This window comes from Primulina tabacum, chromosome 18, assembly GCF_025594145.1.
Source record: "Primulina tabacum isolate GXHZ01 chromosome 18, ASM2559414v2, whole genome shotgun sequence".
NCBI classification, from domain to species: Eukaryota; Viridiplantae; Streptophyta; class Magnoliopsida; order Lamiales; family Gesneriaceae; genus Primulina; species Primulina tabacum.
The window spans coordinates 11,087,779-11,103,551 of record NC_134567.1 but is presented as its reverse complement, the minus strand read 5'-3'; positions in this window follow the sequence as shown (position 1 = coordinate 11,103,551).

Genomic DNA, 15,773 nt, shown 5'->3' with positions numbered 1-15,773 from the left:
GTTCTATTGATTTATAGGAAGCATGTATTAGACGAGTATTAGACAAGTGATCTTGTGACAGAAGTGCCTGATAGTGGTGGGATCGCCATGGGCACATTGTACGATGTCACAAGATAGTGTATTGGCGATAGTGCCACAGTATGTGACGGATAGGTCAAGACACTGGATGTTTGGTTATATCGACGTGGATAGAATTGGAGTTTCTTCTATTACTGTTGGTCGATATGGAATGCCAACATCTGGAAACCGGGATCCCTAGACTAGGATTGAGTCTAGTTTGAGTCGTGGAGTCACGAGTGTGATGAATAGTTTGATATTAATTATGTTTCAGACTTTGATATATATCTGATATCTGCTTCATGCTTTATATTGATTATATGATTGCATGTTCATTGATTTATACTGGGATTATATTCTCACCGGAATTATCCGGCTGTTGTCGTGTTTGTATGTGTGCATGACAACAGGTGGGACAGGATCAGGGTCGAGGAGATGACGAGATATCATGATTAGAGTGGAGACCACGGACTTTGATGTTGCTATAGATAGGGTTCGGACACATGATACCTAGTTGTGAAACCCTAGTTTGAATGATTGTATATATAGTATCAGATTTGTACTTTTATACTGATATGTATATGAAGTTGAATCCATTACGTTCCGCATTTAAAAAAAAATAGACCCTGTTTATTATAATTGATTAATTAGTCCCAATGATGATTAAGAACATGATTAGCGTCCGGGTCCCCACACGCGTGCTGCTGTCCTCATGGTCTTTTAGCATTTGAATTACATTCCAAACACTTCCATCATTGTGTCCATGTTCCTCAAGTTCCTCTAATTTAGACGCCCCATTTATTGAACTTCCTTGGTAGTTCACCATGAATCCTTGAAGTGCTTCTTTAAACTTCTTGCTACGGCCCCTCGTTATAGGTCCTTCGGGCAACTCCAACGACTCCCATGCCTTCTTTGGTGCTTGACCAACCACGTTTGCATCATCCTCCCCTTCTTGAAAAGGATTTGTCCTCAAATCTTGATCATCTCCTACATCAAACAACTAAAATCATTAACATTAAAGTAGAACTGACATTGTACTCACCTGGTAAGTCTAGTTTGTAGGCATTGTCGTCGATCCTTTCAAGCACTTGAAATGGTCCATCACCCCTAGGTAAGAGCTTCGAACGTTGCTTTTCTGGAAATCTTACCTTCATTAAGTGCAACCACACCCAATCTCCCTTTTAAAAAACCATCTTTTTCCTTCCCTTGTTGGTTTGATTCGTGTATTGTAAATTCTTCTTTTCGATATTAGCCTTAACCTTCTCATGCAAACTCTTAACAAATTCAGCCTTCTTCTTTCCATCCATGTTTAACCTTTCACTCACAGGCAAATACATCAAATCCAAAGGAGTTAAAGGGTTAAAACCATAAACAATCTCAAATGACGAATAATTTGTAGTAGAATGCACGCTACGATTATACGCAAACTCAACAAATAATAAACATTCTTCCCAATTTTTCAAGTTCTTTTTAAGTATAGCACGCAAAAATGTTCCAAGAGTTCTATTAACAACTTCAGTTTGTCCATCCGTTTGAGGATGACATGTAGTAGAAAACAACAGTTTTGTGCCAAGTTTATCCCACAAAGTTTTCCAAAAGTAACTCAAAAATTTAACATCACGATTAGATACAATAGTCCTAGGCATACCATGCAACCTAACGACTTCCTTGAAGAACAAATCCGCAATGTTTGATGCATCATCGGTTTTATGACAAGCAATAAAATGTGCCATCTTAGAGAATCTATCAACAACAACAAATATTGAATCCCTCCCCTTCTTAGTCCTCGGCAAACCTAAAACAAAATCCATAGAAATATGCAATCCAAGGTTCACTAGGAACAGGAAGTGGTGTATACAATCCATGTGGTTGTGTTCTAGATTTAGCTTGTCTACAAGTAATGCATTTTTCACAAACACACTCAACATCACGTTTCATATGTGCCCAATAAAAAAGCTCATGCAAACAACTCAAAGTTTTAGCCACACCAAAGTGCCCCATCAAACCACCACCATGTGCCTCCCTTACAAGTAACTCACGAATTGATGACTTAGGAATGCACAATCTATCTTCTCTAAATAAAAACCCATTATGCAAATAAAATTTTTCATGTGGACCATGCATACATGTTTCAAATATCTCCTTAAAATCCTCATCCAACAAATACATCTCTTTCACATGCTCAAATCCCAAGATTTTCGACTCCAAGGTAGAGATTAATACGTACCTTCGTGATAGTGCATCGGCCACTACATTATCCTTACCTTGTTTGTATTTGATTATGTAGGGAAATGTACTTATGAATGCCACCCACTTGGCATGCCGCTTGTTCAGTTTCTGTTGTCCCCTAAGGTACTTTAGAGACTCATGATCGGTATGGATCACAAACTCCTTAGGCCTCAAGTAGTGTTGCCACATCTCCATAAGTCCTCACAAGCGCGTACAACTCCTTGTCATACGTTGGATAGTTAAGTGATGCTCCATTGAGTTTCTCACTAAAGTACGCCACTGGTCGTCCTCCTTGCATCAAAACCCCACCAATACCTATACCTGAAGCATCACATTCAATTTCAAAAGTATTAGAAAAATCAGGCAAAACAAGTAAAGACGCATTAATTAATTTTTGTTTAATAATATTAAAAGACTTCTTTTGCTCCTCGCCCCAATGAAATGGAACGTTCTTCTTAATCACCGCCGTCATCGGTGCAGCCAGTGTGCTAAAATCTTTTACGAACCTCCTATAGAAGCTTGCAAGACCATGAAAGCTTCGAACTTGACCAACAGTAGCAGGCGTTGGCCAATCTCGAATAGCACTTACCTTGTCCTCATCCACTTGTATCCCCTGTGAACTTACCACAAAACCAAGAAAGACAAATTTGCTTGTACAAAAATCACATTTCTTAAGATTAGCATATAAATGTTCAGCCCTAAGTGTTGTCAGTACAAGTCTCAAATGCTCAACATGCTCATCCAAGTTTTTGCTATACACTAGGATATCATCAAAATAAACCACAACAAACTTTCCTATGTGTGCACGCAAAACATGATTCATTAACCTCATAAAGGTGCTAGGAGCGTTAGTTAAGCCAAAGGGGATGACCATCCACTCATATAACCCGTATTTGGTTTTAAAAGCAGTTTTCCACTCATCACCTTCTCTCATTCTAATTTGATGATAACCAATCTTCAAATCAATTTTGCTAAAGATACAAGCACCATGCAATTCATCTAACATATCATCTAGTCTAGGTATGGGATGCCTATACTTAATGGTTATGTTATTGATTGCTCTACAATCTACACACATACGCCATGAGCCATCTTTCTTAGGAACAAGTAAAACAGGTACAGCACAGGGTGACATGGACTCACGCACAAAACCCCTATCTAACAACTTACTTACCTGCAGTTGTAGCTCCTTAGTCTCCTCCGGATTGCTTCTGTAAGCTGGACGATTTGGCAATACACTTCCGGGTACCAAATCAATTTGGTGCTCAATCCCCCTCAATGGTGGTAGTCCTTGAGGTAGCTCCTCCGGAAATACATCTTCAAATTCCTGCAAAAGTGAAACAACAATGCTCGGAAGGGATCCGGCTATATCACTTGTGTTAAAGAGAATCTCTTTGTAAAGAATCAACACAAGTGGATCATGTGTGTGCAACAATTGTTTCAACTCACTCTTTTGGGCCATATATGTTTTCTTTTTGACCTCTTTCCTCTCATTTTCTTTTCCCTCATTTTTCTTTTGTATGACTATCTCTCTTTTTCTTTTAGCCATTTCATTTTTGTTTTCAAAGGCCATCTCACTTTTTAATTCACTCTTTTTTCCGGCTTCATCTCTCTTCTTCTTTTTCAATCGGTCCTCCAACACTTGCTTTGGGGATAAAGGAAGTAAAACAATTGGCTCTTTCTTGAGTACAAAAGAATATTTATTTCTAAACCCATCATGTGTCACTTGCCTATCATAATTCCATGGTCTCCCTAACAAAATATGACAAGCATGCATTGGCACCACATCACACAACACCTCATCAATATACTTCCCAATCGAAAACGCAACCAAAACTTGTTTGTTCACTTTCACTTTAGCACAGTCATTCAACCATTGTAGCCTATATGGTTGAGGATGTTTCAAAGTAGGCAAGTTCAATTTTTCCACCATCTCAAAACTAGCAACATTGGTACAACTCCCTCCATCTATAATAATGTTGCAAACTTTGCCACTGACAAAACATCTAGTATGGAACAAATTTTCCCGCTGATTAGTCTCCTCTTCTTTGACTTGGGCACTCATGATACGCCTAGTCACTAACGCCTCACCCACAACTGCCTCATATCCCTCATCAGGATCTTCTAATGCAGGCATCTCATCTTCATCCTCTCCATCATCTCCCTCACTATGAGATTCATACTCCCCATAAGTATTCAACACCATCACTCTTTTATTGGGACATTGGCTAGCAATATGGCCAACTCCTTGACACTTAAAACATTTAATATCTCTAGAACGATTAATAGTAGTTTCAGGTTTACCTTGCACTCCTTGCTTAGGCGCCTCCTGTTTAATGTCAGCTTTGGGTTTGACCACTACCTTGCCTTCTTCACGTTTAACAAATTGGAACGCCAAGGTGTTGATGTATTCCCAGCTTGAATGGTACGGCCAACTCCTCTCCTCTTGAGTTGTTGCTCCACTTTTATCGCCATTTGTACCATTTCATCTAGATCCAAGTAGTGTCTAAGCTCCACTTGGTCTTGAATTTCCCTGTTCAAACCACACAGAAAACGAGCCATAGTAGCCTCACTATCCTCCTCTATGTTTGCTCTAATCATGACTACTTCCAACTCTTTATAATAGTCCTCAACACTCTTCACACCCTGTCTCAAAGTTTGTAACTTTTTAAACATTTCTCTATAGTAGTGATTTGGTACAAACCTCTTCCTCATTACGCTTTTCATCTCAGCCCAAGTTTCTATAGGCCTCTCATTGCATCTTCTCTTAGTGGTCACTAATTGATCCCACCAAATAAGTGCATAATCAACAAATTCAACCACGGCCAACCTAACCTTTTTGAGTTCAGAATACTGGTGACAATCGAAAACAAATTCAACTAGCTTTTCCCATTCTAAATAAGCCTCTGGGTCTGACTTACCATGGAACAACGGAATTTTCATCTTAATACCACCTATGTTACTATCATCCTTATTCCCATCATCGTACCTACCCCGTACAGCTTCTCTTCTTCCCCTACCAAATCCTCTACCTCTTCCGCTTCTACCCCAATTCTCGTTTTGACTCTCCTCTTCTCCTTCAAAATCATAATCATCCTCTTCTTCTTCCACTCTACCCAAACCTTTAGGCTTAGATTTATTTTCACTCGTACTAACCTCAAGCCTATCCAACCTCTCATATAAAGAATCCAACTCGGCCCTCATTATTCTACTAAAATGCCCAAATAACGCCTCCATTTGAACCTTAGACAACCCTTGATTCGAACTCTCTCCTACCTCCCTCTCCATTTTACTTTCAGATTTTGTACCTGCAAGAAAATGTTAGTAGAAATAAAAGATGTTCCTCACCCAAATTCTCACAATCACTCCAAAGAAATAACACTCGCACTCAAATATTTTCACTCGAATGTGATAGTTCTCTCAAAGATGTGATCAATCTTTATATATATATTTTTATCAAACTAACAAGATTTAACTTGTGAACACTTGCAACTGTCTCACTTGGATTGCACAAAGCCAAGAACACTAGAATAACACATATTTGAAAACATAACAAAGGATAACACAGATCTGAAAACAGAAACGAAGAAATAACACAGATCTGATAACAGAACGAAATTTATGTTTTTCTTTTCTTATATATTTTTTTTATATAGAAAGATTTGACAGTAAAAACGAAAGGATACCACAGATCTGAGATCGGAACGAAATTTTAGACAGATCTGAAAATAACAACAATAACGATAACTTACTTGAATCAAACAGAACCAGAAGCTCTGATACCAAATGATACGAATCCTCGTACGAATGAGAAGCAAACACGATTAATTAGAATCGCGCCCTCAATTCAATAACGAACAAGGATCGATTATGTTGTCCCGATCTTTTGAAACAAGCAACGATTTGTGATATTCACCTCTAAGCGATTAACACTTAGCAACAAATATCAATGATAATAACAATCAAATTTCAAACGAACCTTCAAAGAACTTGTTTTGACAATCCGTGCGAAAAACAATCGACAAACGCCACAAAGATACAATCTTTGATAAGTTTGATTTGTGTTGAATATCAAAGCAAAATGCCTTGAATATTGAGAGAAATCTCCAATAATTTGATATCAATCTGAATTATCACGTTTTTGGTTGATACAATGCATATAAATACAATAAAATAATAAAAAGTAGTGTAAAAAGTCATCAAAAGAGTTGGCAACAAAGTTTTACACAGAACTGCGCGCGGTGGCGCGCCATGTTCTGCACATTCCAGCCAGGTGCACGCGGTAGCACTGAAACATGCGCGGGGGCGCGCCTTGTTCTGCCCGTGCGCGCGGCAGCGCCGAAACACGCGCAGTGGCGCGCGGCTGCGCCGAATCATGCGCGCATGCGCGCGCACGGCTGCGCCGCTTCTGGCGCGGGGGCGCGCGTGCTGCTGTCCTCATGGTCTTTTAGCACTTGAATTACATTCCAAACACTTCCATCATTGTGTCCATGTTCCTCAAGTTCCTCTAATTTAGACACCCCATTTATTGAACTTCCTTGGTAGTTCACCATGAATCCTTGAAGTGCTTCTATAAACTTCTTGCTACGGCCCCTCGTTATAGGTCCTTCGGGCAACTCCAACGACTCCCATGCCTTCTTTGGTGCTTGACCAACCACGTTTGCATCATGGTCGGTCATCGATGAGGTTTCCGTCATCCTAAGAGTATAAAGCCTTCTCTTTAGGAAAATCATGTGGTGTAGCGACTTGACCTCGTACATCTTTGTCAGAGTATCCCATATAAGTTTTGCTATTTTTATCTCAAAGATATATACCCAAGTGTAAATTGGCAACAACATTATTATTCATCGCATTCCACTTTTCATCGTCCGTAATTTCCACCGATCTAACTCCAATAGCCGTCAAGCAATTCTCCTTTCTTAAAACTGCTTGTATCTCTATTTCCACAACATAAAATTTCTTACATTGAACTTTTCTATCTCTACATGCCCGCCATTATGCCTACAACAATTTAATAGAATGGACAAAATAATCCCGTCTTAAATAATAAATCTCAAAAAAATCTTTTTTGATGTGGAAGATCAATCTAGGCTGCAACCACAGAGCACACTCAAAATTTTAAGAAATTTTAAACCAAGGCTCTGATACCACTTGTTGGTCCCATGTGTGTGGTAATTTGAGATAATAAATATGAAAACAAAGAATAAATCGGATACCGAGATTTACATGAAAAACCCCTAAAACTTATTAGGGTAAAAACTACGGACAAGATGAAAAGATTTCCAATATAATATTTTATGATGTACAACTCACTCACCGTGTTTCCAAAGAGAACACACTCTCTTAATACAGAAGAACAAAACACCCCACTAATATTATAGAATTAAGCACTCAAATGCTATAAGATGAGAAAAAACTCGAAGAAGTGATGATTTCAGAATGAAAGGGGAGCTCTATTTGTAGAGCCCCTTGTCCGTGTGCAATACGCGTTAAAAGCGTGTTATTTTCGTATAAATTTTCCTGCATAGCCAATTACTATTGTATAGTCATTCAATGCAATGTTGTCTGACACTTTTGACTTTGTCGACAATTATCACAATAAATGTGTTATGATTATCAATCAATGCAGTGGATTTGATAATTGTTTTATAGGTTCAAGAATTTTTGTCACCGAGAAACTCGATTAAAAAAGATATATATGATTGCTGTATAACCCGTAAATCAGACTACGTATAAGTCATGCATAGTTTCTAGCATTTAAAGTAAAATTATTTTTATTATTATTGCATGAGTATTTAAATTCTTTCCTTTAAAGTTAATTATTTTATGCAGTAGTTTAATTGTTATCTTTTCAGTTAATTAAGTGAGGGCGGACTGGAGTTGGAGGTTTGAGATAAAACTTAATATTAAGAAAACATTCCCATAGTTTATTTTAGCTAACTAATAAGTTAACTTAAGGTAAAAGAAGGTTTAAGGAATTATCTAAGTAACTTGAGGTAAGTAGGAAATAAGTTCATTTAGGTTCCATAATTAATGTGTTAATTCACTAAATTATTTAAAGGATAGATAAGACTCTAAATGTTTAAAACACACTAACTAAGCAATATTTCCCCTTCACTTATTAGCCTAATTTCGGCCACCCCATAGGTGTCATAACATTTCTTTGACAACTCACCACCTTTGACCATTTCCTTGTTATTTCTTAGTATGATAACCCTTTCACTTTTAATCACCATTAATTATTAATCAATCATTATCTTTACCTTGTTCTTAGCCTTGAAGAATCGGTCATTGCACCTCCATTATCCCTCCAACAATCTCTTGGATATCAAACCACTTCCTCATCCAACAAATTCAAAGAGAGCAAGACTTGGTCATGCCATTTAAATCCCTTCTATATTGCAACTCCCCTTCATTTCTTCTAACCATTTCCCCCTCTCCCTTGCACCGAAATTCAGAGAGAATTGAGAGTAAAAAAAATCGTGAGAAAGCCATAGAAAAACAAGAGAGAAATCGAGGGAAAACAAGAAAAGAAGATCACTCCGTCTCCTCCGCGCCGCGTCGTCGTATTCGTTCGTTTTCTTTTCAAAACGAAACCAAGGAATGTATATGTTTTTATTTGCTCTTCAATCAAGCCATATTAGTATTTTAAAACAACATACTCATGATTTTATTTAAGCAAAAACCGAAATTTCATCATGCAAGATTCGAAAACATTGTGCAGAATTATTTCGGATCCCTCTTGTGCTTCACGTTTTCTGTTGTTTATGATGGTTCAGGTGTTGGCTCAAGCCCAGGCTTACCAGGCTGCATCTAGGATGGATATAGGGTGTGTTAAAAAGGGATTTGACCATTGGTTAAAGTCTCATTTTCCCCCAGCAACTCGAATGGACAGAAACACGTCCAAACTGCATTTTTGAGTCTCGGGTTGCACGATTTTTGGTCTAAGGCAAGTGTTCTGATCTTGGCTGCCCTAGGGGCTATAGCCATGGTTAGAACATCTCCTTGAAATGTCTATGACATGACCAAGTCGGCCTTCCATGGCTTGGTTCACGTTCCTATCCGTTTTTAAAACAAACAAGCACAGCCCCCTTCGATCCCCATTTCATTTCTGCATGTATACTCTCGGTTTTGGTGGTCTGGGGTGGACCTTGGTTGGCCTCTGGCCCTTAGCCCTGGTTCACACCCTACCTCTTGATGTCTAGATTGTGTCATGGTCAACCAAATGGCCACTGAAATGGTCCATGACAGCAAGAACCACTGCAACATCCCACGCGCAGATTTGGTGCTCGATTGGGACGTGTGGTTTGTTTCTGGTGTGGTTCCAATTGTGTCTGGCCTAGGGCCCTTATCCATGGTTCAAACCATACCCTAGGATGTTGGTAAGAGGCTCTGGTTGGTAGTTCAAGCCCCAATGGCCAGTAGTCTCGAAAACGACGCAAGGAAACAAAAGCGCGTCTGCTGGATTTTTGTTGACAGCAAGTGGTGCTTCGGTTCAGATGCTCGTTTGAGTTCTTGGTTGGCTTTTAGCCTATGTTCTTGGACTAAACAGTACCTCATCAAGTTAGGAAGGCCGTGTTTTTGACCGTTTGTGATTCGGTTAAGTTTAGAGGTCGTACGAGAATTTACGGTGCGATGTGCCAAATTGACCCTCGAAAGAGCGTTTCATGTTTTGGCCTCCATTCACCAAAATTTCGACTTGCACCATTTTTGGAGCATTATTTCATCATTTTAGGTGTATTTTAATCATGACTAAATGATGGTTCGGTGTTAGTTCGGGTTGGTACGGAGTCATGATTAAATATCAAGTCATCGGACGTAATTCTCTCGTTTTTTTTTATTCAATTTCAAAGTTTGGTCAAGAAAATCATTTGCATATTTTTCATGTTAAATTTAGGTCGCAGCGAGCCTGGAAACGATCCAAGCCATGTGGTAAAATAATACAGGATATTTAATTATGCCATTTAATTATGTTACGTACATAAAAATATAAAATATTCATTTTTGAGATTTATGCGATATTGCTTGTGGCCACGTCACTATCATGGGATTATTGTATCACCCGATGGTCACTTACCGGTTCAGTTCAGTTCAGTTCCACCCAGTATACTGTGGCATTAGTCTGATCAGACGATTATTACTTCACCCGGTAGTCAGTGACCGGTTCAATTCAGTTCATGGGCCACTAGCGTAGAACATAATCTCAACAAAATTATGACAGGCTATTTTATTGCAGAGCTCTATCGAGCAAGCAGTTCACTTACGATTATCGATTCAGTTATGCACGTATTATAATTACTCATGACATAATATTTTTATGTTATGCTAGACTCATGATATGTTATTTCCATTCGCATGCAATTTTATTATTATTACTTGTTATTTACGATATATGCATGCCGAGTCTTTAGACTCACTAGACTTGATTGTTGTAGGTACTGATGAGGACGGGACTGAGGGCGGGGACCAGTGAGCCAGCTCGGGTCGGCAGTAGTGGAACCCGAGGATCTCATTTTCAGCATTTACCATTTTTATGCTCAAACATTTTTATCAGTTGTTGGATCACTTTAACTTGTTATTTTGCAAACAATAATTTCTTCCGCTGCCATTTGGAACATTAAACTTGATTTATCAGTTTATTTTATAAATGAAGCATTTTGATTATTTAAAAAAAAATGAGAAAAGAAAATTTTTAAATTTTTCCGCAAATTTTCAAGTTTGAATTTCGGGCCTTTATAATTGCACTAAATTTTTTATCAAGTCAACCATTATCTTCAAATTATCACAAACACGATTAAGGCGTGGAATCACGTTTTTGTGAACAATATTAAACTTGAAAATTCTGTGATTTTTGGTTTGTCAATTATTTAAAGAAGAAACTATTATCCCAACACAGAGTTATGCAAGTGGCGAAATCGAAGAGGCTCGTAAAATATTAATCGATTATGATAAGTATATTACGATTACATGTTAAGAAGTTTATGGTAATTTTTTACTTAAAAGTTAAATCAATTTAATTTGTGAAAAACGACAAATGAACTATCCAATTTATTGAAATCAAAATTTCAATTATTTATGTCAATTCAACATATTAATGAACAATATTATTATAAGTTCGTAATAAAATTTTATTAAATAAACAATCAAAATAATGAGTGGTCTTTTATAAAAAAAAAATCTAATCATTATTGGAAATTTGATCAACATTGATCCACACTCCATTGGCTATGATATCCCTCCATGTATTAGCAATTGCTCATTGTTATTATTGAGTATAAAATAACTAATCTAAGTTGTCATCTTCATAAGATTGTGCCAACGAGGACGATTGAGGGTGTATTTTTCAAAAAAGAAAGTCAATCAAAATTTTAGTATAAGTGGAAGAAAATATTAGATTTTCTGTAATTGTACATAAGGCTTTGAGGTTTGTACATAAATAATTTAAAAAGAATATTTGAAAATCTATGGATTTTTTTGGATAATCTTGACTTTTGGAGATTTTTAAAAAGTCAATTTTGAATATCACATGACTTTTAAACTCTACCAAAATCTATTTTACATATCACTAAACTTATATAGAGTATATAAAAGTTTAGATTGAATATCTCTAGATTTTTAAATTCCATAAAATTCTTTAAAAGTGTAGAATGAATATATCTCATGAGTATATTTTATTGTGAATTTAGAATATTCGTGTATAATATAATAATATTCAAACTTAAACAAATAGTGTTCAATTATAACCGAATAATATCTCAATTACTTTAAATTTAATTTTGATAGTAGTTTGAAGTAATGAAGAGTGTCAAATTATTGTATAATATTGTCGATTTTTTTTAATTAAGAGTAACTAAGTAGATCATACCATGAATTTAAAATATCCAGTTATTAATAAATAGTATTCAATTATAAGTGAGTATTGCCCCAATTGTAGAATAGTAATTATGAACATAAATTTTTTGTTCCAAGTAACGAAAAGTATCCAATTATTGCATAATATTATCGATTCATTTTTTGAATTAAGAGTAATTAAATATATCATATTATGAATTCAGAGTATTTAATTATAATTGAATAGTATTTAATTATAAAAGAATAGTGCCTCAATTATTTAAAATAACTTGCTTTAAAATCTCTAAATCCAAAATGGGTTTGTGTTAAGTTCTTGTTAGAGAAAAATGTTTATACACTTCTTGATCTACACAAAAAACTTTATGCACTTTCTGAAATTACATGTATTTTTATAAATTAACATTCGTAGAACATATTAAAATTATGATACTAAAATATGAAATTTGAGTACTTATATTAAATATAATACAAAAGATAATATTTAAGTATAAAATCAGACAACTTTATTAACATTAATATTTACTACACTTGTTTCTGTTGAGATCATACTAGAGTTTAAAGGAGGTGAATAAACTTTTTAAATTTTGAGCTGACCTTAACAGTTTTTAAGCTGTTAAGATATATTCTTGAATGGCTAGCTTAGCTAGACTACTGAGAAAATGAATAAGTGCGGAAAATATCCGACTTGACTAGTGATCAAATATATATATAATGCAATTTTCAGTTAACAAGAAACGACGATATTTGAACAAATAGTAAAATGTGCCTAATGTAAAGAGGAGTATTTTATAAATGTTCAAAGATAAATTCATTATGTCATCCTTTATTCCATTTAGGAAAAATTTCACTAAAGACTTTGATTGATACAATTCTTTGTAACAACTTACTTCAACTCGGACTTATAACTGCATGATTTGAAACTCTTTGTTGATACATTTAATGTTCGCAATCTTGATTTTGATGTTATCAAAATTTGTTATTTTGTTTCTAATAAATTTATCTAGCGTGCAAAAAGCTGAAACTGAGACGCAAATTGAAAGTACCAACTGATTGCCAAAACTGAACCAGTTCAACTGATATATCAAAGTACAGTTCCATTAATTGTCCAGTTGATAGCTGGTTCAGCAGTACATCTTCAGAAGCCTGGCCCGTTGATGAAAAGCTCAACTGATGAAGAACCCAGCCGAACAAAAGAACCGATACAGTGAAATCAGTCCAAACTGATTTCACCTTACTAGTTCAGAAGCATCAGTTGTAACTGATCTGTTCGCATGTCACGACAAGACTATTTAATGGAATCCAGCTAAGAGGGAATATACAAGCTAGAAGCTATAAGCCACTTCACAAAAGAATGTACAATAATAGACGTTGCAGCAAAGCTGTAAAGAGAAAAGCTTCTAGAACAGTTGTCAGAATGACAAGACATGTCCAAAGGAAGCACAGGCAACTGCAACAGACATTATTATTGAGTCTTCATGTACTGGTCAGCCGATTGCCTATAAATACCAAATCAAAGACCATTGAAGAGAACAAAAAGAGGAACTACAATTAAATATCGGTTTGTGAAGAGAACTGAGGGCCCATTCACTTCAAATCAGCTTACTAGAAGCAGTTAGCCAGTCCTATGAAAACATCTTTGTGTTTTACTGATTAGATCAGTTCTCACATGTTCACACACAATCACTCAAATATACAGAGAGTTGAGCTTATTGTTTAGTTGAGTGAGTTTTCACATAAAGACATTAAAGATTGTTTTTGTAGTCTTGACATAAAAACGTTAAATATTATGCAGACTATAAGGTGGTGCCTGTAATTTTAGTGCTAGGAAATTTAATTGCGTGCTGCCCTTCTGGAGTGGGTTTGTATAAGGTATTGTATAAATCAAAGTTTTCTAGTGGATCCTACCCGAGATGGTAGAAGGAATGACGTAGAAAAGTTGAAGTCTCCGAACATACATAAACATATCTTGTGTCCTTAACTGTTTAACTATTATTTTAAAACTGATTTGATCAGTTCAGTTCTTCCCATAACTAAATTGATACAAACCCGAATTGATCCCACTTATTTCAGTTATTCAATTTAAACACAAGCTAAATGTTTTAAACTGTTCAATTTTCTTAACGAAAGATTATTTCGAGTATCTTACGCTTGGTTTGGAAATAAAACTCGATTTAATTTTTTAGTATATTCATTCTTAGAACACAAGCTATTGCAGGTTATGTAGAATATTGAATTTGAAGCACCTTCAAAGATATAGAGCCCAACATCAGTACACGTAAATCCCATGCATTTATTTAATTTCTAAATCTTTTATTTAAGTTTAAAATGATTTTAGTGGTCATGATTTATTTAAAAATGAGTTTTAGCGATGCATTTATTTAAATTGCATTATTTTAATGTTTATGTGATGCACGTTAAAATATTTTCTTGAGTTTCATGTTTCAGGCGATTATTCGATGCGGAATCGAGGGAAAGAGACCGGTGACGATTTTGACAATTTAAAATATGGTATTTTATTTTAAGTTAAGGATGAGGCATTTTAAATAATTTATTTAGTTGTAGCATTTTAAAAGCCTAACTTGGTTATTAGGTGATTCTAAAATTTCAAAATTTCAAAAGGTGTACCTATTGTGTATTTTATTTCAATTTTTAAGATGCTAGTATTTTGTGAGGAGTTAGTATTTTAGTTAGTGTTTAATTAACTTTTAATTAGGGGTTAATTTTTATTTAAGCAATATTTTAATCCCCTAATTTGACTAAACACACACACACACACCGAGACACACACACGTACACGTTTTAACACACACAACACACACACAGATTTTCATATTTTTGAGAGAAGAAAACTAGGGTTCCTTGAAGCAAGAACAACCGCCCCTCTCCTTTTAACTCTCCAGCAATTTTTCGTGAATTTTCTTCAAAGAAAATAGTGCCACGTTTGTCCCGGATCAAGCCTCGCTCCGTTTCCGCTTCGGTATCGCCGTATCGTGAGTTTTTCATATCAAAAGGCATGTATATTCTATTTTTCCTGCGTCGATCTAGTCATATTATGTGTTGCTATATTTTTATATGAGAAAATTCATGTATGATGTTTATAGTTTGAGCAGAAAATTGGTTGGATCAGTTTCGAAATAATTTTTGGATATAAATTTTCGTTTTTCATTGTATTTTTAAAACTGCGATTTGTCGGTCGAGAATTTGTAAAAACTTTAAATAAATGTAACGTAGAATTTTTTTATACTTTCGATTTGATATAAAATTCGAAATATTTGGATAAAAATTGAGTGAGTTATGGTGTTTTTCGTGGGGCTGCTCAAACTGCATTTTCTGAAAATTATGCTATTGATGTGTTCTCGAAGTTTATTTGTTGCAGGCTTCGTTGGGAGCCGTCGGGTGATCGCTGCTGTGTTTAGGTTTAAGGAGTATGAATTTGGGATGAGTTTTGATGCTTCGTTTCGTGTCGATAGACGTCGGTAGCATTAGAAATCGTAAGAAACAATTGGTGTCAAAATTTGAGTTTATGGGTTTTATTGCGTTGCGGGTGGTGCGTCGTTTCTTTGGAAATGGTTGGGGCGTTTTTATGGAGTCGAGTCAGTGTCATAGCGTCCTAGGATGAGTCTCGATGGATTGGT